The sequence below is a fragment of the Antechinus flavipes genome, chromosome 4 (genome assembly GCF_016432865.1).
Source record: "Antechinus flavipes isolate AdamAnt ecotype Samford, QLD, Australia chromosome 4, AdamAnt_v2, whole genome shotgun sequence".
NCBI classification, from domain to species: domain Eukaryota; kingdom Metazoa; phylum Chordata; class Mammalia; order Dasyuromorphia; family Dasyuridae; genus Antechinus; species Antechinus flavipes.
In genome coordinates this window covers 329,952,314-329,979,580 of record NC_067401.1, presented here as the reverse complement: position 1 = coordinate 329,979,580, position 27,267 = coordinate 329,952,314, and the positions used below count along the sequence as shown (strand labels likewise).

Below are 27,267 nucleotides of genomic sequence, written 5' to 3'. Positions count from 1 at the left end.
TGCTAGGGAACGGGGTTGACAAGAATGACAGCATTGAGTGCAAAGAAAGTTTATTTATATATTTTTGTGTGTGTATACACACACACTATACATACTAAACTCGTACATACATATATGACACACGACTCGACTGGAGGCAAGGGAACTGCAAGATAACAGGTTAAAGTGCTCTCAGAAACGTAAACAGAACTTGAAGTATTATTTTATTTTTCCTACTGGATAACTGAACAGTAAGCATGAGGGCAAAGGAAGTGCAAGGAGGGAAGAGAAAGGATTCCGAGGTGGAAGGAGAAAAAGGCAGAGAGAAGAGATCACATGGTTATAATGAGATGGGAGAGGGGAGGGAAAGATGGAAAAAGAGGAGAGAGAGAGAGAGAGAGAGAGAGAGAGAGAGAGAGAGAGAGAGAGAGAGAGAGAGAGAGAGAGAGAGAGAAGAGAGAGAAAGAAAGAGAGAGAGAGAGAGAGAGAGAGAGAACGAGGTGGGCGAATTGGAGAGAGTTGGACAGAGTATTCCACATCTTTAAGGGAAATTCTCTAGATGGGAAGAGACGCACAAATTTTGCATGACAAGTAGAGACTGGCTCTCCTGGGAGTTCCCTGTTTGGAGTGCGGGCAAGCAAGAGATCTCCCTGCTGCCTGGGAGAGGCTGCAGCTTTGGGCCCTAAAGCCCTGCCCCCTCAGTTCCTTCTTCCCTCCCCCTCCCGTCTACTCTGTACACAGTGCATTTCCCTCTCTTTTTCTCATTCTCTAGACTGGTTTTTCTGGTTCAGCCTCTCACCCTGGGACGCGCTGGGGGATCCGATGACGTCGCTGGCCGAGCTTTCCTCTCTCTCTCTCTCTCTCTCTCTCTCTCTCTCTCTCTCTCTCGGCCGCGCTCCCTTTCTCCCTCTCTTACTTCTCCTTGTAACTTCTGTTCTGGGAAGTGGTGCCAGGAATAACCCTGTCTGACTACAAATCAGAAAGGCTGCTGCTTCCTCATCCAGAAAACTGCGGCTCTGGCCTGTCTTCTCCCTCTCAAGCCCAGCTTCACCTTATGTCTGTCGCACTGTGTACAGTATAAGAAAATAAATAAAGGAAAGAGGAGCCTTGGCTGTCGGGATCTCTTCCCTCCCTCCCTCTGTCCTTAAGGAAATGCTACCAGACACCCCCCAACCCGCACAAGCTTAGCAAGAAGCAACCTCAGCAGCAGAAACAACAAGGGCACCAGGGGGTTTTTCCTCCTCCTCTTCCTCCTCCTCCTTCTCTTCCTCCTCCACGGTGACTTTCCAGGTGAGCAGCAGCTGCTGCTGCGAGGAACCCCCTTCCTCGCTCCCCTGTCAAGGTATCCCCTCCTCCTGCCCCTGTCACTCGGAGCCGGCCAGGAGCTGACAGTCGCCGGAGGGGCTTGCGGAAGAGAGGCGGGGAGGCGAGCGGGCGGGAGGTGTGGGAGTGGAGAGGAAAGGGGGACGCCGGGGGAGTGCTGTCTTTCTTAAGAAGAGGAGGGTCTTTAAAAAAAAAAAAAATCTTTCCTGACTGTGGCACAAGTATTTGCCAAGTTGTGTCTTGGACGTTGAAGCTACTGGCCTCACTGGAGCAACTTACAAGGTCTTTTCCTCTCTTTCCAAAATCCACATACTTTGGGTTGTTGGGTGCTGCCTCGGGGTACATTGAGGGTGTATCCGTCATTTGGGAAAGAAACGGTGACTATAGGCTAGCCATCTGATGGGTAAGTCACCTCAGAGATGTGTTTTTCTTTTTTATCTCTACTGTTAGAATATTTTACTTTATGCTAGAAATATTCTCTTCCCTCCCTCCCTCCCCCCTTCCCATCTCTGGGGATTCTTGCTGAGGTTTCTTTGGGGTGAGGTGAGAGAGAGAGAGAGAGAGAGGAGAGAGAGAGAGAGAGAGAGAGAGAGAGAGAGAGAGAGAGACTAAGGGGAGGGGGAACCTAGGGGGAAGGTCTCTGGCGCGTTAGGAAATGTGGGGAATACCCTGGCTGTAAATCTATGCAGATTAGGGGGAGGCTGGTTTGCGTAATGTCCTCACGAAAGGGGGGGGGGGAGAGCTCGGGAGAGGTGGAGGGAGGAATGTGCATGGTTACTAATGAGAGACATGCACAGCGCACACACGGCTACTGCTGCTGCTGCTGCTGCCTGTCCCCGTTGCAAGGTAGCAGTTGAGATTGGGGGTATGGGGGGGAAGGGAGACTGAGGAGGATGAGGTCCTCTTCGGGGTGTGATGGAGAGATAGAAAAATATGTTGGTGTTGTAGTGTTTGTTTTTGTCTTATCTTTTTTTCTTTTTTGGGGGGTATTGGAATTTCAGTGGCTTCTTTCTCCTCTCAAGGAAGAAAAGAATGAAGGAAGGAAGGGAGGAAGGGAAGGAAGGAATTTAGGGAGGAAGGGAAGAAGGAAAGAAGGAAGAAAGGGAGGAAGGAAGGAAGGAAGGAAGGGAGGAAGGGAGGAAGGAAGAGGGCTGACTTGATGGAAGGTTCAGGCAGAGCGTTTTCCCTTTCCCTGTATACTGGCTGCAGTGTTGGGTTAGTATGGGGGGTGAGGAGGTGATAAACGGGGGCGCGTGGAGAAGGATGGGGGCGGTTTGCATGTGTGTTTATGTGTGTGTTTCTGACCGGGGATAGGAGGACATGTGTGTTTGTGCTGTGCACTGTGGGGATCTGTGTCTGCGCCTTTATGTCTGTTCCCTGAAGTGGGTGGAACGTTGGCCCGTTCCGGGAATGTTCCATGACGTGTTGCAGCCACAGGAAGGGGGTTAACGAGGGGCTCTCGGCCGCCGCGGCAGCTTCAGCTGCTGCTTATCAAAGCAGATGTTGCTGCTGCTGCTGCTGCTGCTGCCGCTGCCACTGCCACTGCCGCCGCCGCCGCGGCTGGCCGCCGCTGCTCCGGCTGCTGCTGCTAGGCTCCCTTTCCTCCTCCCCCAGTTCCTCCTTGTATGTTTGGTGTAGGTGGGGGCAAAATACAGAAAAACATTGTTTCCTCGGTTTGGGTATGTTTGTACTGTTTGTGGTGTTTAATGGAGGAAGAATCCAGATCTGCTTTTAAACCTCAGCTGTTATCACAGATATCTGTAATTTATATGAATCTGTCTGTCTCTGTCTCCCTGTCTTCTCTTTCTCGATCTGTCTCTGTCTCAGTCTCTCTTGCGCTCTCTTATATAACACGTATTGAGTGAAACAGATGACATGAGAAAATGCTATCCCAACAGACCTAGACTGAATTATATGGAGGGAGAAAAGGTCAGAAGCTGTCAGTTGGTGTTCTCCTTCAAGGACTTAGCCCCCTGAGAAGGAGAAGGGGGGGGGGGGGGGAAAGAGTATTCTTCAAGTGGTTCCCGACGCTGTGCCTGGACTTGAAAGCAGCTTAACCAGAGGGACTGCAGAAGCCTGCCCTCTCCCTAATGGGCGGGTTTTGGGACGTAGAGCTTGAGGAAAATAGGGCTGGAGAATGGGGAATACTCTCAAGTCTCTCATCCTTTTAACACTGGGGCTGCCGAATAGAGATAGGGTCCCTGATGCAGACACTTTACAGAGAAAGGAAACAGGTAGAGGAATTCGTAGTACAGATTGATGAAGAGCAAAAGGAAGACCCTAAAATCAGTTTCATTTAGACACTTTAGGACACCTGTAATGCCTCATAATGCACACAGACATCTATGTGTGCACAACTGACAGGGCAAAAACCTTATCTATCTTTAGGCCTAAGACAGACATAATAGGGCTTTTTTTTAATAGCATCTTTATTGTAATGGACATTCGAACAGATTTTCCCCTTCCTCTTCTGTCATAAAAATAATTCAGTTTTACTTTTAAATGTTAATCCTTTTTTTTTTTTTTTTTAAGTGGGGAAAGTATAGACTCCCAATAATGCACTGGATAATTTTTCCTTAATCCCCTTCCCCCAACATGCTGAAGAACAATGGTCAGGGATTATTGATTTTTCTCTTCAGTACAGTTGCTTCATTGTACTGTATAATCAAGCCCAGAAATTACTTGAAATATTAATAAGATCCATATTAATTACATTTTTACTGATCTAGTCTCCCAGAAAAAGATTTAACTTTATTAGAAACATTTTCTTCTGTACTAGTTTCTTTTCCCTTAGAAAACCAAATCCTTTTAAATATTTAATGTTTGTTTATATTCCTCTAATAAAAGTTATAATTTTTTCACTTGACATAATGGTGTAGCAACATTATTTTAACCAAGTAGAGGCCAAAATATATTTGTCTTGGGGAATATTTAGGATGTAAATAAAATGGCTTATCAAAATATATATATAAAAAACCATATTGCCTTTTGATTGTTACCTGCAAAAAATCATGTAGTGTATTGTTACTATGGAGAGTATTAATCCTGATACTAGAGCATCAAGTAGAAAAATGAATTCATATTTTTATAGTGGAAAAGATAAGAATGCACAGAATATGCATTCCCATCAACTTAATATAACAAGGTTTTTACAAGTGTCATAATCTTTTTTGACCACTAGGTTAGAAATGTGCAGTATATTTGTGATATGCAGTAAAAATCAATGTTACAATGCTGAATCTTCTGAGTAGGTATACCAGTCAATAGTTTCCTTGTCCTTGAATTTAGGTCAGCCATTAAATATTGAAAATTTGTTTGTTATAGTTCTGTTAAGGTACTTGTTTAGATGTCAAATTGCTGGCCTAATTTGATACTATGTTTATAGTAATATTCCTTTTATGGTAAGAATTTTGATTTAAATGGAAGATTATGCAAATAATAGGATTAATAGGGATGAAACATTTAAAACCTCACTAATTTTGATTTATTAGGCTCTACTGGAAATATGTGATGTAATACCATGTAAAGTAGGGATAGTATCTTGCATATATTTGTTAAATTTAAAGTGTAAAATTAGATTTACTATAAATTATCAATTAACCAAGTTATATTGCATAGTTACAATGAAAGATTAGCCTGAAGAGTTTTTTCATTGATCAGACTCTCTTTATATGAGATTTGTTTGCAAACCTCCTTGTTACTATGAAAACAAAACAGAGGGCTACATGTATACAGGTATTCCTTATGGAATAATGGTACATGTGTCTGCTTGAGTACTTGGCACTCTTTCACTGTTCCCAAATAGACAGGCATACTGAGCAGTTTCTACTAAAAAAAATGACTTCAAACATAACCTTACCTGACACAGAGTTAAAATAAATTCAGTTTGAACCTTTGACAATGGTTACCAACTAAGATTAGTCTTTTCAAGTATGAGCTCTTACATAAAGCCGGAAAATACATTTATCTTACCAAACTGCTTTTCAAAATTGAAATAAAAACATATTTGGTAGAACTTTATATGACCTGATTCAGTTTAACAGAAATGAACGTGACTTTTTTTTCCTGTATATGTCTTTTCCTCCCCTTAAGTTATTATAATCAATGACAAGAGGATTTGAAATTCAAGCTATGTGGCAAAAGTCTTCAAGACTTCAACAAAAAGAATGCAAAAAAAGAAAAAGATACTGGGAAGAATGGTGGCAAGTCTTTGAGAAGTAAAATTTTTGTGATAAAATATTATTATGATTCTTATTGTTGTAACTGTGTGAGAAATGAAACTTGATGAAAATCAACCATTATCAATGCTGAAAAAATAATCAGCAAAGCCATTTTAAGTTTTAGTATAATAAGAAATCTGTTAACAAATATTTGTATATTTTGGTATACTTATTTAGTATCAACAGAGCATCGTAAACTTGACTTTAGTTCCCTGTGTAGAGAAAGGGTGTGCATTCGAAATCATTATTTGACAGCTACAGTGAGGAAAAAACTCCTGGGTCTTGAATCTATAACTTAAAATATCAAGTTGCTTAAAGTTCTGATAAATTTTCAGAAGGCTGCAAATTTGATGTCAATGATAAAGCAGCAGAGGAAGGTTTGAATTTGATCCAATGAACTTCAGTATTCTTGAAAAACTTCATACCGTATAATACACAATATACATATTTTATTTTGTGGTTTATTAGGCAAAACATCCCATTTGGTCTTTTCTTGGCAAAAATACTGGAGTGGTTGACCATTTCCTTTTCCAGCTCATTTGACAGATAAGGAAACTGAGGCAAACATGGCTTATCTAGGATCACACAGCTAGTAAGTGTCTGAGGCTAGAATTAAACTCACAAAGAAGATGTCTCCCCAACTTCAGGCCTGGTCCTTTTTTCGATGTACCACTTAGCTACCCCAAACTTAAATTATCAGAAACTAAATTGAAGGATATAAAACAGTCATCCTTTTAATAGTAAGAGCTATGAATGGGCTTTGAATGGAATTGAACAGAATATTATAGCTGAAGGGGAAAAGTGAAACATAAAATTCAAGGTGTGGTTGTTTTAAGGAGGTCAAATATAATTCTGACAGGGCTCCAAATACCTGATCAGGCTTGTCACATTCTATGATTTAAATGATTGTTTTTCTCAAGGTTTATAGCAATGCTAACAGGAAATTGGATGTGTAAATATTTATATTTATAGATTATTCTTAATTATTTGCAGCATATCTTTACCTATTATCATATCATAAATCACATGGGTTGAATATATGAGAGAAAGTTCTATGAAATGAATGTTGGAGTCACTGAGACCAGAATTCAAATCTGACTTCAGATGCCTTCTGGCTGTGTGAACTTGGACCAATCATTTATGTTCCCTAAGTAACAATTTCCTTACTCATCAAATGAAGATTACAATTTTTGCACTCTCTACCACACTCACTGAGTGAAAAAGATACTTTTGTAAAACTCAAAGTGCTTTAGAAATAGATATTAGAAATACCTATGGTTTTATTTTCTCCAGGGGAAGAACAGTTTGATTTTAATGAACCTTTCAGTCTTTACCTTCTCTGAGATTAGATATTTGTCCGTCTTGAGCAAGTCTATCATAAATATCTTGTGTAGTCTAGAATTTTATTCATGGTTGATTTAAGTTGAGAACTAATAAAGCTAATAATTTGGTATGCTTTCTACCTGGGAAGCTCTTAAAAATATACTTTATCTGATCCAATTCAGTTAAAATGTGGCAACTGTGTCTAACAGTGCAAACTGAAAGTGAGAGTGGACAATTACTTAGTGAATCATTAAATTATAATCTTCTTGAAAGCAAGAACTATGTTTCATTCTATTTTTGCATGTCCATCACCAACCACAATATGTAGTTGAATTGAATGGAACCAATAAACTCAACCACCAAGGATTTAGTTGTAGTGTGACAGCAAATTTAAAGAAGAGAAGGTCAAAGTTAGATATAACTATCTGTAGGTTCCAAGGTCCATGACCACTAGGGCAGGTTTCAAAAACTATCTTCTTGATGAAAAGTCATCAAATTGAATGAATTTAGTGAGTGTATATATGGGAGAGGTGTAGTGGCTTAGGGAGAGTGTCAGATGGAGTTGTTTTGGGAAGGGCAGGTAGTCATGGGCAACAGGGAAGTTTGTTGAACTGGAAGTGTGATCCATCACTTCTGGGTCACAAAAAAGAGCTAGTTTTAGGATCAAGAAGCACTTGGTCCCTAAATCTTTGATCTGTAGTATATCCCAGGACAGATGGTGTACTCACTTTGGCTTAATTATGGCATTGGAGAGGAAGTACTGTGGGAGGGCTTTGGAGGTGGAGGAGTCTAAGTTACTCTATATTTAGTGTGCAGCTTGCCAGTGCCATCACCATAGCTGGAGCTCTGCAGCTTTGGGCTCTGAGCTCTCTGAGAGCACTGACATAGTGTGGCTAGAAGAATAGCATTGTTTGCAGGCCAAATTTGAAAGAAATGACAAATAAAAGAATAAAATTTTGGTCTCTGCCTAGGTTGGTTATGAGTATATAGCAACCATCATTTAGATGCATCATACCAGCAAAAAATAGTCAATAATAGATTCTTTGTGTTGCCAAAGATCTCTGTGAACTTAAAAACAATCCAATTTTCTACATATGCTTTTGCCTTCATAATGCAAAATGACTAGATTTTAGAAGCTATCTTTTCTTTTTGCATTTTCATGACACTTCTCATCTCATCTCTGCTTCTTCTATTCTCACTTCTTTGTATTATCTCTCCCTCCTTATCTCTCCCTTCTTCTCTTTTCTCTTTACATTTGTTTCTCTTTTTCTTACTACTCCTTATACATGCATAATATTTCATTTCATTTCTGTGCTTCTGCTGTCCCTGGCAGATACTCTCTTCCTCCATACCCCTACCTCCTAGAATTTCTAGTTTTCTTCAAATCTCAGCTTAACCTTCTATATGAACCTTTCCTGATTCCTTTTCCTCAGATGCTAGTGTTTTCCTTTAAAAAATTACCTCATATAGATTTCTTAAGTACTTATACATGTTTATGTCATCTTATTCAGTTTAGATGGTAAGTTCTATAAGGTCAAGAATTGTTTCACTTTTATCTCTATCCCATAGTTCCTCGCATATAGAAAGCACTCAAATGTTTATCAACTGATTGATTGATTTTCATTTTTCATACAATTATGTTTTTTTAGACACAGCTATAGAATAGTAGGATATGATATCAGGAAAAGGGAAGAAATAACTGCACCAGTAAAAAATTATTATATTTTATATAAATGTAAGCATTGGATTTTGAGAAAAGTTTAATTTTGTTTTAACTTATTTCATCATATTTTCATTCATAATATTTATTAATCTTTTACTGAGTACACTCTTTCATCTAAGACATGGGAATTCTTCCACTTATGTGAGTAAACAAATTTAATTGTTTTTTAAAAATAAAATTTTAAAAAGAATGCGAAAATTCTGTGGTAAACAGTTAAAATGTGAGGCCAAATTCAGCATTCAATGTTAATGATTGACTTTTAATGTGAAGCATCATTTAAAAACAACAATTAAAAACTTTAATATTCAGGAAACTTTTCTTACTCCAGAAAATATACACAGAAAATAACTCAAATTGATTGACAAGCAACTAAATATAATTTTTGGGATAGAAATAGATTTCTCTACTTGCTATTAATTTGTGAAAAAGTTTAAGGGATAGAAATATAGTTATTAAAAGTATTGCAAATTACAACCTTTTTGTCACTACTTTATACAAGTCACGATTACATTAAATAATTGGTCTAGTGTAGAACTATTTGAAATAAGAATGCTTTATTTGGTAATGATTTACCTGGTGGCAAATTTTATTTTGTTCTGAAAAGGAAAATAGCAGATTCAGTGAAGCTATCATTATTTATGTTGTCAAAGATGCACTTTGTTTTCAAAAAAAGCTCAACAAAAATGTTGTGCTTTTGAGCCAGGTAGCAGGTAAAGATAGGCACATCTCTGATTTTTCCACAGTTGGTTTTAAACAAGTGTTTAAAGTCTTAAATACAAACAACTATAACTTAAGATGCAAAGGTAATTCTCATGAATTCTCAGAAAAAGTTTCTTTTAAAATAATGAGTATGTCAAATTCTATATGAGAAATGTTATAGGGAAGTTCATTTGAATGGAGGCAACTTCATTAAAAGGTTGAAGTGAATTGCAAGATTTTTTTTTTTTTTAGTTCTTTTGAAAGATATATAGTTAGGAAATATGAAAGATTAATTTTAGCTAGTAAATAGGAGCTAATAGATTGTAATGCGTGCTTTTGATATGAATCTAATCTTGCAATTATGGAGCAGATGACTTGTATTCTGCAATTATGATATACAGAAAAGTTAGACATTTTTATTAGTTCATTGTCAACTTCGTAAATTTATTTTAAAAAACACAATTGCCATATTTATTTAATAAAAATTATTTCTAAAATGCATTTTTTCTTGAATTTTGTAATTTTTTTTGGCTTCAATTCATGACTACAGGAGATCAAGTAGTATTCAATCAACATGGAAAGATGAGGGGTTCACATCTGAGGAGGTATTGCAATTATATTTTGAGGAAAGAAGACACAGATATAAGAGCCTAAAGATAGTGGAAATGTCAAGATTTGAATAAAAATATTACAGGGATTTGTGACATTTAAAATAATTTTAATTTTTATTTGAATTATAGTATCATATAGTGGAGCTATTAATTTTTTTTTTCATACAAAAGATGCACAGTTTCAGACTGTGTTTCTACACCTCAAAGTCAGTTTAATTTTCTGGTTGATTTCATCATTGTGGATGATCAATTTAGAAAATGGTGTCCAATATATATACTTAATGGCTTCAAATTATAAACGCTGGGTGTCTATACTGGTCACCTGAAGTACCAAACTGATTTCTATCTCTTACTGTATTGACAGAACCATAAATACCACCTATAGTATGGCTTATTTTCTTTCTAGGCTTTTAATGTTTTATCATTGTGCATTAGATCTTACTTGACAATCCATTCACTGTGCTACTCCCCATTTTTCTCCAGTGATAAGAAATTTAGTTTCAAGAGTGAATGTCTATCAAACCAAATAGTGAAATGAATCTAAGACAACTACTAATGAAAATTACTGAATTGTACATTTCCTCTTCTCTATCAGCAGAAAATCACAGTCCAATTCTCTAGAAATTTTCAATTTAAATAGCATAAATACATGTATATATGTACACATACATATTTGTATATACACACACATATGCACATACATATGTTTACATTTCACAATGTTTGATAAGATGATGAGGTGAGGGAAGCAGTAGTTCCTAGCCCTCCTTGTCACAGTCAAATACAGGTCAAGTTTTTCCACTCAAGTATCACTTACCATACTCAGTCTACAAGATAGTCTAGAGGAAATGACTAACTTCAATCATTTGTCCTCATACATAAAGTCATAGTCCACAATTGAAGCATGAGGGCCCTGCCCTTTGGCTTTGGTAGATTGTGACTGGCAGGGAAGGAGTGGTAAAAGGAAGCTCTGCTCATCACAACCCTGATAAGCTGGTTTCTTTGAAGCAAGCTTGGGGAGTATTGTCTTTATTCTATAGTCTTATTAAATGACCAAAAGATTTAGACTTGGAAGGGACCTTAAAGATCTTGTCCAATTGTGTGTGTGTGTGTGTGTGTGTGTGTGTGTGTGTGTGTGTGTAGACAGAGACAGACAGAAAGAGAGAGACAGAGAGACACAGAGAAAGAGAGAGACAGAAATAGAAACAGACAGAAAGAAAGAGAGCGAGAGAGAAACAGAGAGAGAGAAAAAGAGAGAGAGAGAGAGAGAGACAGACAGACAGACATAGACAGAGAGACAGGGGGAGAAGGGGCAAGACATGATTTTTTTGGCAAGAAGTCCTGAATGGAGAAAGTAGTGTTGGATTTGGAGCTCACTGCTCTCACATAAGTGGTATTGGTGAAAGACATGGAATGGACTTCGATGGCATCCATACTCCAGATATATCTCTCCCCTTTCACTCTTCCCTTATAACAAAGAACAAGAAATATAAAGAAAATTTAAAACAACAATTCAGCAAAATTAACCAACACCTCAAGCATTATGTCATTATATGCAATATTCCCCACCTGGAATCCCCAACCTCTGCAAAAAGGGTGGCAGGTTCACTCTTACTTCTCTTTTTAGGAATGAAACATACATTTTCAAAATGGTTATTCCCATCTTGCATTTTTTATTTCTTCATCTGAAAAATGGAGTTTTGTTTATAACACCCTTCAGGGATATAATGATTTATCAATGAAAATTGAAGACCCCTTATTTTCCATATGTCAAGTAACACCACAAACTAACAATGATTTGTTTTCCTGAAAAGTTCAATATAAAACAATACACTTGCGAAAAGCATTAGCAGTGTTCTTCCAAAATAATTGACTGCTATCAATATACTTTATTAAAACATATGTTATTGTTTTCAGAAAAAAATGTTTAGCAAATATAAATCTTGAAGCTACATTTCATGAATATGAAGTCTGCATGCATCAACACTGCCCATGTATAACCAAAATATTATGAGACTCACACCTACTTTTTGATATGGAAATGGATTGATTTCATCCTAGGTTTTTATCATTGTATTCTTAAAATTTTTTCTTTAAAAAAAAATCCCCTATCTTTGTAATAGATATGCTATGCAATTGCTTAATAAGGAAATATTAATTAAATTTTTTTGAATTTATATTGATTATTGATTTGGGGTCTATTTTTGATAAAAGTTTAATAATAGTTAATCAGATAAGGACACAGATAACCACAACAGATATTAATATTAGATCTGAAAAACTTTTTATGGTGAGAGCAAATAAGCTAAAGAGCTTGATGAAATTAGCTTGTTGGCTTTTTTTTTTTCCTTTGCAATTTTCCTAGCTGATGAGAAGGGAAGGGAGCAATTATGAAGAATGATTACAAAACATGCTGAAGTTAGCAAAGTTGGTGTTATTGATTGGTAGCATTTTTTGTTTTATATTTATATCCTCAGGGATATATTTTCAGGATAGGGCCTTACATATAGGTGGTGATTAATAAATGCTTGTTGGTTGGAATTTTCTGTGTAATTAGCAATTGGGAATATATTACTTAGCCACTGAAGTTATCCTCTGAGACTTAATTCAAGGATTCTTAAAGCTATGCTAGGAATTCACATTATTATATAAGGTGTCTCCACAGTAGCCCTAGGGCCAGATACCATTATCATCTCTATTTTATAGAGTAGAGCCTTAGGCTCCAAGAAATCCTGCCCATCATCAAAAAGTCAGTAAATGTCCAAGGCAAAGTTTGAACTTAGACATTTCTAACTTCTGCTGCATCACTTTATATGTTCTGCCATCTAACTTTTTTTTTTTCATTTTTTCATTTACTTTATTAAAAAAATTAGAAAAAAACAAAAGAAATATAAAATAAAATAAAACAAAACAAAAGAGAACATTGCCATGTGCCTAACAGAACATCAGGGAGGATTCAAAATATTTTACAACAAATTACCAATTCAAGAAAGTATATGTATTAGTAGAAGAAATTATATTCATGAATATCCACTTTTTTACTTCCATTTAAATTATTCTTTTGTTCTCTTCTGTGCATCTTGTTTATTTTTTCTTTTTTCCTCCTTTTATCCCCCCACCCCCAAGCAAGTTATAGTTAAGAAAAGATATATTTATGTATACATGTGTAAATATATACATACACACATCTATACACCTATCCTTCCTATCCCTGTTGACTCTTGCTTTAATTCTACTCCTTAACTTGCCTTGCTATTATTTAACCTCCTTCCACTCAAACATCCCTGCCTTGTCTTCTTCCCTTAATCTTTGTTTCCCCATGTGCTCATTCCTTCCCCTTATTTCTTTTTAGATTTTGGAAGTTGTTATATGTAGTGTTGCCTATTTAACTCATTCCCGATGTGAGTAAACCTTCAGATCTTCCTCCCTCCTCTAATAACTCTGTGTCTATTCTTCCTCTGCATCTCATTTGTATAACATTTCTATTTTTACCTTAACTCTGCCCCAATCTTTCTTTTGATCTACTCTATTATTCATGTCAATATTAAGCATATGGTATACATTTCTCATATAAAACAAAAACAAAAACAAAACATAAACAATTTATCCATGTTGAGTTCCTTGAAATTGATCTTTGATATTGGCTCTTATGTGTTAAATTTTCTATTAAGTTTAGGTTTAGTTGATAGAAAGGCCTGAAAATCTGCAAGTTCATTGAATGTCCATTTTTTTTTCCTGATTTAATATTACATATAATTTTGCTGGATATGATATTCTTAGCCACAGGTCTAGTTCTTTGTCAGTAGATATGATTCCAGGACCTGTGGTCTTTTATTGTAACTGCTACACAATTGTACTCCTGTACAATTCTAATTGTAGCTCCAATGTATCTGAATTGTTTTTTTCTTGTTTCTTACAAAATTTTCTCTTTGATGCAGGGGATGGGAGTGGGTGGAAGGGGTGGGTTTAGAAATTTGGCAATAATATTCCTATGTATTTTCCACAAAGGATCTCATTATTATCAGTGGATTTTTTCCTATTTCTATTCCAGGACAATTTTCTTGGATTATTTCTTGCATTATTGTGTCAAGGTTTTTTTTCTGATCACAATTTTCAGGCAGTCCAATTATTCTTATTTTTTCTTCTTGATCTGTTCTCCAAATGTGTCATTTTTCTCCTAAGATGTTTCATATTTTATTTTTTCATTTTTTGAAAGAATCTGTTTTGTTATTTCTTGGTCTCTTATAACTTCACTGACTTCATTTTGCCTGATTCTAATTTTCAAAGAGTTATTTTCATGTTTGAAATTCTATCTCCTTTTCTAGTTGTTTAGCTTTGTTTTCCCTCATACTCTTTTTCTTAGATTTTTTTTTTTATTGATTGATTTTTTTTTTTAAGTTTTTAATGTCTCTTATTTGATTTTTAAATTCTTTTTTGAGTGCTATTTATTATTAAATGCTTTTTTGAGTCTGGGCAGGGAGCCATTTCATGTTATTCTTTGGGGTAGAAGCTTTTTTTTTTTTTTTTTTTTTTTTTTTTTTTTTTTTTTTTTTTAAATCTCAGTGACTTCCTCTGAAGATGAACCCTCAGTCTTCACCGTTTCCATAGTAAGTTTCTATGGTTGGGTTCTTTTTTTTTTTTTTTTTTTAAGGTATTAGTGTAAACACTTCTAATCTTGAATGGTACCTCTAGCTTCACTTGAGTTCTCCCCTCTGACTTGGAACCCCAAACCAAGAGCTCCCTCCTCCAGCAAGTGCCCGCAGCCAACAGATTCTTTGCCCTCTGCTTCTGCACTCATTGTGTGCTCATACCTGCAACACAGGACCTGGGGTTCCTAATCGGCCTGAGTTCACTGTGACTCAGATTCTGACTCCACACAGGTCAAGGGAGGTAAAAGTTTCTGTAGTCCCTTTCTGAGGCTCCAGCCACACCCAGCTAGCCCCTGGTTCCCCACTTGATATTTCTGAGGAACTAGCCCGGAAGTGTTTGCACTTCACTGGAGTTATTCCCCAGCCCTGAGTTTACTTCAGATCTTCTTGAGTTGTATCTGGAGGACTCCTGTTTTGCCCCAAATCTTCCTAATTTTTCACTACTCTCTTCCCAGAATCTTCACTGCTAACATTCTATAACACAAGTTCTGGAAGGTCCTAGATTATGAATACAGACCTGCCAAAATACTGTATTCCTGTCATCCAAGGACCAGTTTAGCTAAATTTAGAAATATTCGGCTGGTTGACCAGAGGTCAATGAACTTTTCTGACCAAAGGTCGTCTACTAAATTATATATCTTCTCAGTTTAGACACTATATTGGTAAAACCTGCATCTTTGAGTAGTGAAGTAAGTAACATACTACCTTAGAGCCAAATTTTTTTGCAATTGTAAGCTATATAGCCAAATATATAGCAATAAAAAAATAAATAAATACTTGGTTTATTTACAAATAACAGATACTAAGATAGTTTCAAAGTATCTGATTTAACATATGTTGTTTAACTTGTTCATTTATAGGATTCATTCCTTCACACATACATCCAACAGAAAGGATATGCAGGGCAATATTATTAATTGCTCTGTTAGAACATGGAAACTTTAGAATTTGAAATATCCTTTGGAAACCATTGTTTTCTTTTGCTCTTTAAAAAATATTACATTTATTTCCAAATGTGTCTTCCTTCTACCCTCTACCTAAAGAGGTTTCCCTTTTAACAGATTTTTTTTTTAAAGAGAAAAAAAAAACTAAGAAAAACAAATCAACCCATTAATTGCGTATTATTTTATACATATTATTCTATAACTATAGTTCCTTCTCATCTCTCCTTCCCACCCTCCACCCCAATCTTCTTCCTGAAACAAAAGGAATAAACTGCCTGTAAAATCATGGTTCATTATATTTGAATGTAGTAGCATTGACTAAAAAAACCAGGATGTGTAAGAGTCCTTTTGGTATAATGGATCTAGATCTGGAGTTAAGGGGTTGAGGTTCTAATTCAGGGTCTACTATTTTCTGTGTGACCTCAGACAAATTACTTAGTGTCCCTCAGCCTCAATTTATTCACCTGTAAAATGAGAGATTAGGGGTAAATAACCTTGAAGTCTCCTAGTCCTGATCTATGAACTTTTGAACTTGGGGAATGTTCAAAAGTATTTTGGAAATATCCTTTTGATATTATATGTTTTTGTTTAATTTAGTCTTTCTTGAATATCTTTTTCTTTCTTTTTTCTAATTTGGAAGATTCTGTGGCTGAATAAAGAACAACTCACATTTGCATGGTGTTTTAAGACTTACAGATTTTAAACTTGAATTTATATCACAATAACCCTTCAAAATAATTAATTTTAATATTTTGAACTTCATTCTTTTCCATGATCATGTAGCTAGAAAGTGTTAAGGCCAGGATTCCAATCAAATCCTCCAAGCTCAGTCTATTCCTCTTTCTGTCACTATACTGCCCTTGTCAATGAAATGTTTCAAAAGCAATATTCATTCTTTTGGCCACTATTGTATCATTTAGGGCCCTAGAATAGTAATTTAGTGGATGTTACTTTTGTAAACCAGAAAATTAAGGATTTTAGATTGTTTAGTTAAATAAGCTCACTTATATGGTGATTCATTAATCAATAAAACAGGTATGGTCTTGCATAGCAATATTGATATGTGGAATGAAGATGGGACAGATGTTGAAGGTCATGTGGCATTAGCTTCAATAAATTTAAAACACTTATCAATTAACTTATTTTATGTAGAGCACTCTGCAAGGCACTGGAAGAAATATGAAAATTTAATTAAAGTCACTTTTCTCATAGATCTATAGTCAGTGACACATAAACAATACTTGAAATACAAAAAGATATATAATAGATACTTTAATAATACATAAATCCAGTGTTATATGGCATTTGAAGGGAGAAGGATTGCGCTTTACGGACTAGGAATATTGAGGAAGCTTTAGTTATGAGATGACTTTTGGACTGGACTTTGAAAGATGAATAGGATTTCAATAGACGCAGATTAGGGGAATGCAAAGTGGGACATTCTGCATATGGGGGACAAAAATAAGGAAAATAATGATGACAAAGCAACACAAGGCACAAATACTCTATTGTGTCTGAAGTTATCATGTATGGAAAGGGAGTGTTGTGACTAAGTTTTGACTAAGCATATGATCTTTACAAAGGGAAGTCATTGTCAGTCTTTGAGAAGGAGTGACATGATCAGTTTTGCATGCTTATATTTCTATGAAGACTGGATTATGTGTGTAGAGGATGGAGAAAGAAAGACTAGGATAGGAAGGAGAGTACTGTTATAATCCCCATAAGTGGAAAAGAAGGCTTGCACCAACTAGAGTGATAACACAGAGAATAGAGACAATGGAACAGATGTAAGCAATATATTGTTTGTAATGTAAAATGGGCAAGATGACAATCAATTACATATGAGGAGTAAAAGAGAAAGAAAGGCAAAGATAAAAAAAAAATTAAGGATTTTGAAAGTGAGTGACAGTATTGTTGATATACATAGGGAAGCAGTAAGACATATGTTAGAGCCAGCTCATACCTGCTCAAAAGCTGATTGTTAAATGTCCAGTGTGCACATATATGCCATGGAAATAGACAAAATGACAGATCAGGTTTTAATTAGTTGTTTTGTTGGCTGTCTAGATTTAAAATAATAAAGAAAATGATGCTTTAATAACGATTACATTTTAAAAATGTGTCCTGAATTTTTGGAGGGGATTGTTAAACTTACTGGTTCATATATAGAAGTAGCAGAGTGAGGTTGAAAGAGCATTGCTTTGGAAATCAGGAAATTCAGATTTTATTTCAATTTTTCTAATAACAAGATTTCTAGGTTTTATTTTATTTTTTTAAAAAGCAAATCACTTCACTCCTCTTAGACACCATCTTTTTGTGTATAAAATACCAAAGTTGAACTGATCTTTCACACTATCTTCAAATTGGAAGCATCTGAGGAATCATCTGGTTCAATTTTCCATTCAATGTAAAAATATCTCCTACTACATCCCTGATATTTATACCTGATCATAATGCTTCTATTTATAATTTTTCTTTTACTAGAGAAAGAACTTACTTGCAATGGAAAGAGCGATGGAATTGGAATTTGGGTTAGTGAAGTGATGATAGATTTGGAGGGTGAGGGTTCCAGTTCAAATCCTGGGTAACTATGCACAACTTATATAACCTTTCCAAGCTCCAATGTCTTCATTAATGAAGGGCTCAGGGATTGGATGCCACTGTATTGTAAGACTTGGTGTTACCATATTGTAAGATTGGATGTAAGGATCTTAAAATAAATAAATAAAACATATTAAAGGTCTGATTTACAAAGACCTTTACAGATTTACAAAGCACTTTACAACTATCATATCATTTGGTTCTCACAAGAACCTTGAGAGGTAGGTGCTATTATTGTTATTATTCCAATTTTACTTATGAAGAAAACAGTCAGACAGAGGTTAAGTGATTTGCTTGTTAAGTGACAGCTAAAATATGACTGAGGCCAGATTTGAACTTGGGTTTTCCTGACTCCAGATCCAACATTGTATCTACTATACCTCTCCTTTGCCTATAAGTTGCTTTTCATGTCTAAAGTTATGTTCTTATGAGAGTCTTTCATATATTTGTTGATTGTCATTCTCCCCCAATTTTCTATTCATCTTTTCAGTGAACAATTTCAGTTTGATTCCTATTGAAAGGTATAGCAGAACCACTATCACCCCCATTTCTCCAATATAAACATGAAAGAAAGATCACTGAAGGCATCAATAAAACTTGGGGGTTGAAAGAAATGCTCAGTTGTGAAGTTTGCAGGTGCAAATCATATAGAAATTGTCAGGCCCTGGAGTTGTCTATTCTACACTTTTTTTATGAACTCTGAAAATAAAACAATAAATATGGATTTTGAAAGTGCCTATGTAAAATAAAATAAAGTAATAAAGTATTTAAAATATTATTACATCTGTGTATTTGAATTCCTGCTTAACATATATTGGTTGACATTGAATATTATTATTATTATCATGATCATCATTATTATTATTGCTATACTTTGACTTAGAAAAGTGAACATTATCAGGAGGTGAAGAATGCATGGAGATAAAATTATATTTTCACATTGGTCATTTTTCTAAATCAAGTTGGCCTGATGTTAAATTGAGTTCTGAACAATTTTTTATTGACATTCATATGTACACATCCGCTCTATCTCTGGTACCCTGTGAACATAAGTCATTTATTATAAGAAGTCTAAAGCTGATAATGGTCTCCATTTTATTATAAATTGAAATTTGCCTAATTTTTTCTGGTAATATATAATATAGCCTATTCAGAAGTTTCTTGGGCTATATAAAAGCTTTTGACAATGATTTTGTGTAAATAATGACAGAATAAAAATAAATAAAAATAGTTATTTCAAATACCCTCTTAATGTAGATCTGAAAATGCAATATTTATAAGAAAAGTCACTACTCTCCTGGGAGCACAATCTAGCAGCACAGATTGAGGATGGCACAGATATGTCATGATTTATTAATAATGAGCATAGTGAGGATTTGAATGGACATAATTTCTTAGAACAGTTAACCTTTGATAAAGTGGAGGAGAAAGATACTTATTTAATGGGAATTGTGGGTGTGAGCCTTTAGTCAAACCAGTTCATCACTTCTTGGAAATTTCTCCTTAGCTTTGGGGAAATGCGCTCTGTATCATTTTTAATTTACTTAGGTGATATTCAACTACAGTTTCTCTCCTGGGAGATGGGTCCTCATTTGTTTGTATGAGTATGTAAGTGTGTGCAGGAAGGGAGTGTGGGGTTGTAACATAATCAATTTATGTTTCACTTCAGTTTGAACTTAGATAAAATATCTATCTGTCATTTATGTACTTGTGATTATTTAGTCTATTGAGTGTTAACTACAGGAAGAGTCATTAAAAGAGAGGTAGTTTGTTAAATGAAATTCTAGATATGCAAAATTCCATTCATCAGCATAATTGGATTTTATTCAAAGGCTGAAGGATAGGCTACAGAGAGTCCCTACCATAATTATTCTGGAATAAGAGAATTCATAGTATTTATTTCTGCTTATAATTTCTATCATTTTTGCAATGACACATATAGAATTTGGTAATTATCTAAATCTTAAAGATTGAGAAAGGCATGAATTATTTGCTCTGAGGTCTACTAAATAAAAAAAAAAAAAAGCTATAGTCTATCATCTAACCTATAGTAAAGCCAAACAAACAAACAAACAAACTTGTTTTGGAAATACTGAAGTAGAAATGAATTTCACTAGAACTATGATTCTCACACACATTAGTAGTTGGTATTGATGCTCTTAGTAAAAGGTTCATTCATACATAATCCAACTTTGTCTCTATTCCTTTAAATGGCCTTTTCTCTTTCTATGCTTGTCTTTATTTTATTGAATATTTTCCATTTGCTTTTGAATTGAGTTTCTGTCTTGTAATGATATTAGATATGTAATAATAATCCAACTTTATATGTCAGACAAAAATAAGATATGAAACTGTAAAAGAAGAGTGGATGATTTGATTAATATCACTTCTCCTTGGGACCAATTTCACATATATACTAATTCTTAAGAAATATGACAAATGAAAGGTGGAAGGTCAATTGGTAAAAGGGTTTATGCCCAATCTAATCTACTCATAAAAGCTATTTGTCTACATTCTTTATCCCAGTCATATTGTGAAAGTGTACAACTATATTTCCATTATTCCTTTGTCAAGTCTCTGAAAATCTAAGGAAGATATTAGGGAAAGTTTGGCCATCACATAGATTAGTATGTAGGAAATATGTAGGTAGAATCAGGAGACCATATGCTCATTGAGGGCAGGCATAGTTTTGTTTTTTCATTTGTATCTTCAGCATCTATCAGTGCCTGCTATGTCACAGGCACTTAATAAGAGTTATAAGCTTATTAATTGGTAGCTAATTCATTATTTCTTTCATAATACAACTAGTAAACAGGCTGTTATAAACCAGATGATAATTACCAAGTAAGTTTTAAAATCTATTATTTAAATAATTGTATTCCTGATGTTCTCCTTTGCTATCTAATTTTGATTTAGTGATGATCCTGTTTTTTTTTTTTTTTTGTTGTTGTTGTTGTTATTGTTGTTGTTTTGTTTTGTTTTGTTTTTGCTAGTGGGGTTCCAGCTCTTACAATCTTTGTATAAAGATTCAAGAATAAAACTATGTAGTTATACTTTTAAGATCAATTTAAATATGTTTGAATGTACTCTTTATTTTGTTGTATTTAAGAGGCAGCATCAATTTAGTAGACTTTTAGTCAGGAAGATTCCAAGATTGGGTTCAAATCTTATCTCAAACACTTCTTAGCTATATTTCCTGGGTAAATTTCTTAACTCCTCTTAACCCCAATTTCCTTGTCTATAAAATAAGGAAATTGGATTGAACAGTTTTTAAGGTCCCTTCCAACTCTGATTTTATCATGAATCTTTTGGTTACAGCAACCCCTTAAGATCATTTATCAAGTTGTAGAGAAATTGTTACTAAGATTGGTAGGGGGAATACCCATAAAGGAACCAAGTATTGTTTAAATATTGAAGTACTTAAAGAATTATTATAATATTGTCCAGTATCAGGATGGAAAATATTAGTCTTGTTTTTATAACATCTTGGGAAACTTAAATCCAAATCCATGTCATTTTCATTAAATAAGATGAATGTAAATTCTACTTGGTGGTCATCATGAACTCTCTTAATGTATTTCTAACCATGGAGAGTCAAACATGACACTATGCTCAGTCTATGCAGTTGCCTCTCAGGGGTCCTCAAACTTTTTTAAATAGGGAGCCAGTTCATTGTCCCTCAGACTGTTGTAGGGCCAGACTATAGTAAAAACTAAAACTTTGTTTTGTGGGCCTTTAAATAAAGAAACTTCATATCCTGGGTGAGTGGGATAAACGTCCTCAGCTGCCACATCTGGCCCGCGGGCTGTAGTTTGAGGACCCCTGAACTATTCCTGCCACTATGGTGAGAAGTTCCAAAGTCAAATCAAATCAAATCAAATCTGTTGCCCAGTGAGATTTTTTTTTTCCCAGTTCACATACTCTTCCCGTATTTAACTGGCATGATGATGATGCTTTTGAGAGCAATGAGTGTCAATAACTAGTAAGGGCAGCATTTTATTGTTATTCAAAATTTTCATTTTACTCATTTATTACTTATTCAAAACTTGCTGATTCGCAACATAGCTTTATTTCTCTTGAACAGAGGGTCTATATTAGCTTATAAGACTTTATATTGTCTTTTAGAAAATAATAGTAGAGAAGTGTAAGATATTATTTTAAGACAATAGTTGGACTCACAGAATTTTAAAGTATGTCTAAATCAGATGAAATTATAATCAAGAAATGTTTAACAAAATGAATAAAATATAAGATATAGATATTGTTACTTTGTGGTTTTATAAATCATTATGAGGATCATGGGGATCTGTTTCTATTTGAGGTTGACATCATTAGTGTAGAATACTATTATTACAGAATAATAGTGTAAGGATAATGGTATAGTATGACATAATTTGAATTAATCCTCACTAAGTATAATTATCAATGATTCTATATATATATATACACACATACACATGTTTCATTAATAAATGATATACATTATACAAGAAAATTTGTTTTTATTGTTTATTTTTCTTTAGTTGCTTCAGTCTTGTCCAATGCTCCATGATCCCATTTGAGATTTTCTTGGCAAAGAAACTGGAGTAGTTTGCCGTTTTCTTCTCCAGCTCAATTTATAGATCAATAAAATGAAGCAAACAGTTTCTGACTTGCCCAGGATCACACAGCTATTAAGTGTGTGAGGACAGATTTGAACACAGGTTCTCCTGATTCTAGCTCTGGCATTCAAGCCATTGAGCCACCTAGCTTCTTCCAAGGCAAACAGAAGTTACCCAAGGTCACACAATTAATCAGTGTTTGACTTGACTCCAGATCTGGCATTCTTATCTATTGAGCCACCTAGCTGTTCTATTTCTATTGTTAGTAAACCTTATAACTTACTAAACAATAGTAATACTATTTTTTATTTCCTCCTATGTTTGTGACAATCATGCATTTATTAAATGTCTATGATAGGATCAACATGTAATAGATTTAGAAATTTTAGGAGAGCATTCTCAGGTGTGCTGGAACACGCTTGTACTGATTAAAAGCCAAAATTTTTGGTATGACCATTTACATGTTGGAAATCAGCAAATACTACAAATTAGAGAGTTTTATTATTTTGCTGATTGTCTAGATTTAAGAAAGGATGGAAAAATGTTAATAAATACAGATTAAACTTAAAAAGTGTGTTTTGTGTGCAATTTTTAAGGGTTAAGGTTATTAAACATTTAGCAGTTTACCTCAGGAAGAGTCACTAGTAACTTACAGAGATTAAGACCTTGAAGCAGAACTGCCTCCTGAAGGAGTTATTCTAAGAGGGAGAAGTGAGGATAGAGTGCTTTCCAGTTATTGTAGATAGCTAATGCTAAGTTGTATTGGCAGGAGACAGAATATAGTGTGTGAGGAAGTCAAAAGGTACCCTAGATAAACTATAGTATGTAAAAGGGGAATAATACGCAAGAAAGTTAGGTTGAGGTCAGGTTGTAAAGAACTTTTGATCCAAATAGACACTTGATCCTAGAGGTGATTGGGAGACACTGGCATTTATAGAATAAAGAGTGATATGATTTCATATCCTATGATTTTAACATTTTACACACTCAAATATATAACCCCCCAAAAATCTTATAATGTAGTTGATGATGTTAGACTAAAATGCATTACTATCCATCTTTTTTATATATGGTTAACATTTACACTCTGATATAAATATATGATTCTTATGGTATCAGTAGAAAATGTAAGATTGTGTTGATTCAGAGAACTTTGGCTACTGTTTATAATCTGCATTTCATCTGCTTATGATACTGTATCTATCCATTTATGTTTATTTAGACACATCTGCTCAGATTTTTGAGGTGTTTGGTTATATATTTTCAATGTGGGGGTGGGGTACAATAAATTTTTTTTCTACTGAAATTCTTACTAAATCATCATGCAATGCCTCTGCTATGATACCTGCTACCTTTGACTTTGGAAAACTCACTTATCTTTTCTGGGCTTGATTCCTCCTCTGTAAAATGAGGGAGTTGAACCAGATGATCTCTGGAGTCCCTCCCAAGTTGAAATCTTCTGATCATCTAACCTCTTTAGTTATTAGAAAGATAACACAAAGCATTAGTTCTGGTAATTCAGATAAGTAAATACAATGTAATTTGAGGAGGGACAGGACACTAGTAACTCGGGAAATCTAAGAAGACTACACAGAAGAGGAAGCACCTGAGCTGAGCCTTGAAGGAAGATAATGATTCTAAAAATGGGAGATAAGAATAGTGTTCAATGTTTTTGGACAACCTGTAGCAAGTCCAACCTTAGTGAGACATTGCATATGAGAGGGGATTAAAGTTAAATAAGGTTGAAAATGTAAATTGGTACTAAAGTGTGAAGGACCTTGAATGTCAGGCTAATAAGTTTATACTATATCTTAGACTCTAAAGGCAAGAGGAAGGAGGGAGGGCACAGTTAGGTAGCATAGTGTATAGTGTTGGGTCTGGAGTCAGAAAGATTTGTTTTTGAATTGTTCATCCATTGACTTCTGTACATGGGGTTTTATGGCAAAGGTATTAGAGGGGTTTGCTATTTCTTTGTCCACTGTGTCCACATTTTATAGATGAGAAACAAAGGCAAATAGAGATTGTAACTTGTTCATGATCACACAGCTCGTAAGCATCTGAGGCCTGATTTGAACTAAGATTTTCCTGACTCCAGTCCTAGTTCTTTATTCATGGTACCACCTAGCTGTCTCTGCTATACATACACACATACATGCACACACACACAAAATATATCCACATATACATATGAATCGATTGTAGATGTATGTATTGTATATGTATAACATATGTGTTATACATTACATATGTATGTGTAATACATAGTGAATATTATATAGGTATGTATTCTCAATAGCATCTGACTTTATATGAATGAGGGACTGTCTTCCTGATTTTATTTTGTGATAACATATTATCTTTGGAAAGCTCATGTTGAAAATGCAGATATGTCATCTGGGTAGGATAACACAAAAACTTCTTGCCACGTTAACACAAGACAAATTTATCAAATTAGCAGAAAGAGGAGTATTGTCCAAAGTAAATTTGATGCAGATAAATTAATCTGAGGAGGCTGAGAATGACTAAATAATCTTTGCAGTGGTAAGCCTATTGATTAAATAGGGTGATAACAGGGTTGTCATAGGGGAGAGGGGATGTGAAGAGATGTTTAAAAGCAATGCTGAAGTTATGTAAGTCAAAAATAACCTACTTCACAATTTTTCCTAGGCCTGATGCTTAGGAAGCATCTATTTAGCAAGCATTTATTCAGAATCTACCTTGTGGAAAGCATTGTATTAGGCAATGACAATACAAAGACAAAATGAAAATAATAACTGACCTCCAGGAACTAATATTTTTAATAATTCATTTATTCATGGATCAGCTATTCCCTTTCTTACCTGTAAAAAAAGATTTGAAATAGCAAGTTTTACCATATCAAAAGTATTTCTTGTTGTTTAGTCATTCAGTTGTGTCTGACTCTTCAAGACTTGATATTCTTGACAAAGATACTGCAATACTTTGATATTTTCTTCTCCAGTTTTATGTTAAGTGGCTTGCCTGGACAGAGTTAGTGAATTGTTTGTCCTTCATTCTAGAAGAAAATCATGATATTAGGGAGATGGTGCCATGACATGCAAGTGGATTGGATTTAAGTGAGGGAGGGCTGTGTGAGGTCATCTGCCTCACTTTCCCCTTCAGAACCATGGGTCCAGTAGTCAGATGTAGATCAGGATGACTGGAGATGGTCCTGGTTGAAATGGGAGACCTTGACCTTTTTAAACTAAAGTCTTCAACAAGTCTTAGGTTGACTAAGGTCACATCCATTCAGTGAGTAAGGCCTGGTAGCACTTGAGTAAAAAATCTTCTCTTTCACCTAATAAAAAAAAAAAAAATCTAAATAAATAAATAAATATGGGACCCTCAGGGTTTCTGGTCAAAGCAGAAATGATTGCTATTTACATTCACTCAGAATCAATTAGTACTCAAATAATGACCAAATGGGGCTTAGCCTGGGACTTAATAGTAGCCAATCAATGAGAATCAGACTGGTTTTGGTTTAAGGCATTTTCCTTAAGAAAGAAATCTGGCCAGTAAACCAACCCCCCCCCCCCCCCCCCCCCTACATATATGTAATGTCATTGAAGAGAGAAAACATGAAGATTAAAAGGTTAGGGAACATATATATATATGTATGTATAATATTCCCTACATATAGTATGTAGGGAATATAATAAAGAGGCAGCATGAAGTATTGACAAGATCAGTAGACAGGAGGTTAGAAATCCTGAATTCTAGGCCTGGCTTTGCTAAGAACTTGCTGTGTGATCATAGGTAAGACTTATTCTATTTATGCAGGTTTCCTCATCTTTAAAATAATTGGGTTGGACTAAGTTATTTCTAAAATTCCTTCTAGTTCCAACATTTAAAAAAATTTTTTTAAATGTTAAATTTGTGTTGTGCAAAAAAAAAAAAAGTAATTATTGTAGGTACTCAGAGGCCTTAGATCACTGTGATAGTAAATATTACCTTTAAATATTGTCCACAATTATGGATAGGAACTGAACTTAAGAATTATCCTGACTCTGTTTATATTAGAGCAAATTAGTTTTTAATAGCAAATTATTAATTAATTTTAGTAATTCTAAAAGAAATATATCTTGCTGAAGTATACTAGAGATATACTTGATGATTAGTTACATAACTTCAAAATAAGGTGGATTTCATGTTATTCCTTTAAAATTCAGTGACATAAGAGCTTTCATGATGATATACTTATAAATATTTTAATTACATACCTTTTGAAGAAAAAATAGCCAGAATCAAATATTATAGGCATATTTTCAGTTAATTAGCTTAGACTGAAAATATCAAAGTATGACCTGGATATTATTATTATAATTATTATTCAGTTGTGTCTACTTCTTCATGACCCCATTTGATGTTTTCTTGGCAAAGATACTGGAGTGGTTTACCATTTTCTTCTTCAGTTCATTTTACAGATGAGGAAACTGAAGCAAAGAGGCTGAAGGGACTTCTCCAAGATCACAGTTCCTAAGTGTCTGAGGCCAGATTTGAACTCTGGAAGATAAGACTCTTGACTTCAGGCCTGGCATTCTATGCACTGTGGCACCCAGTAGCATCAGCATCAGCA

General features: G+C 34.9%; 1 protein-coding gene across 1 annotated transcript in view; it reads left to right on the top strand.

Annotated features, from left to right (window-relative positions):
• The first annotated feature begins 1,627 nt into the window (after positions 1-1,627).
• The window catches only part of HIVEP2 (HIVEP zinc finger 2), a 270,178-nt gene continuing 244,538 nt past the window's right edge, over positions 1,628-27,267 (top strand). Inside the window, exon 1 of the mRNA XM_051997870.1 lies at positions 1,628-1,705. The gene's annotated coding sequence lies outside the window, so the exon portion shown is untranslated. The remainder of the gene's footprint in view (positions 1,706-27,267) is intronic.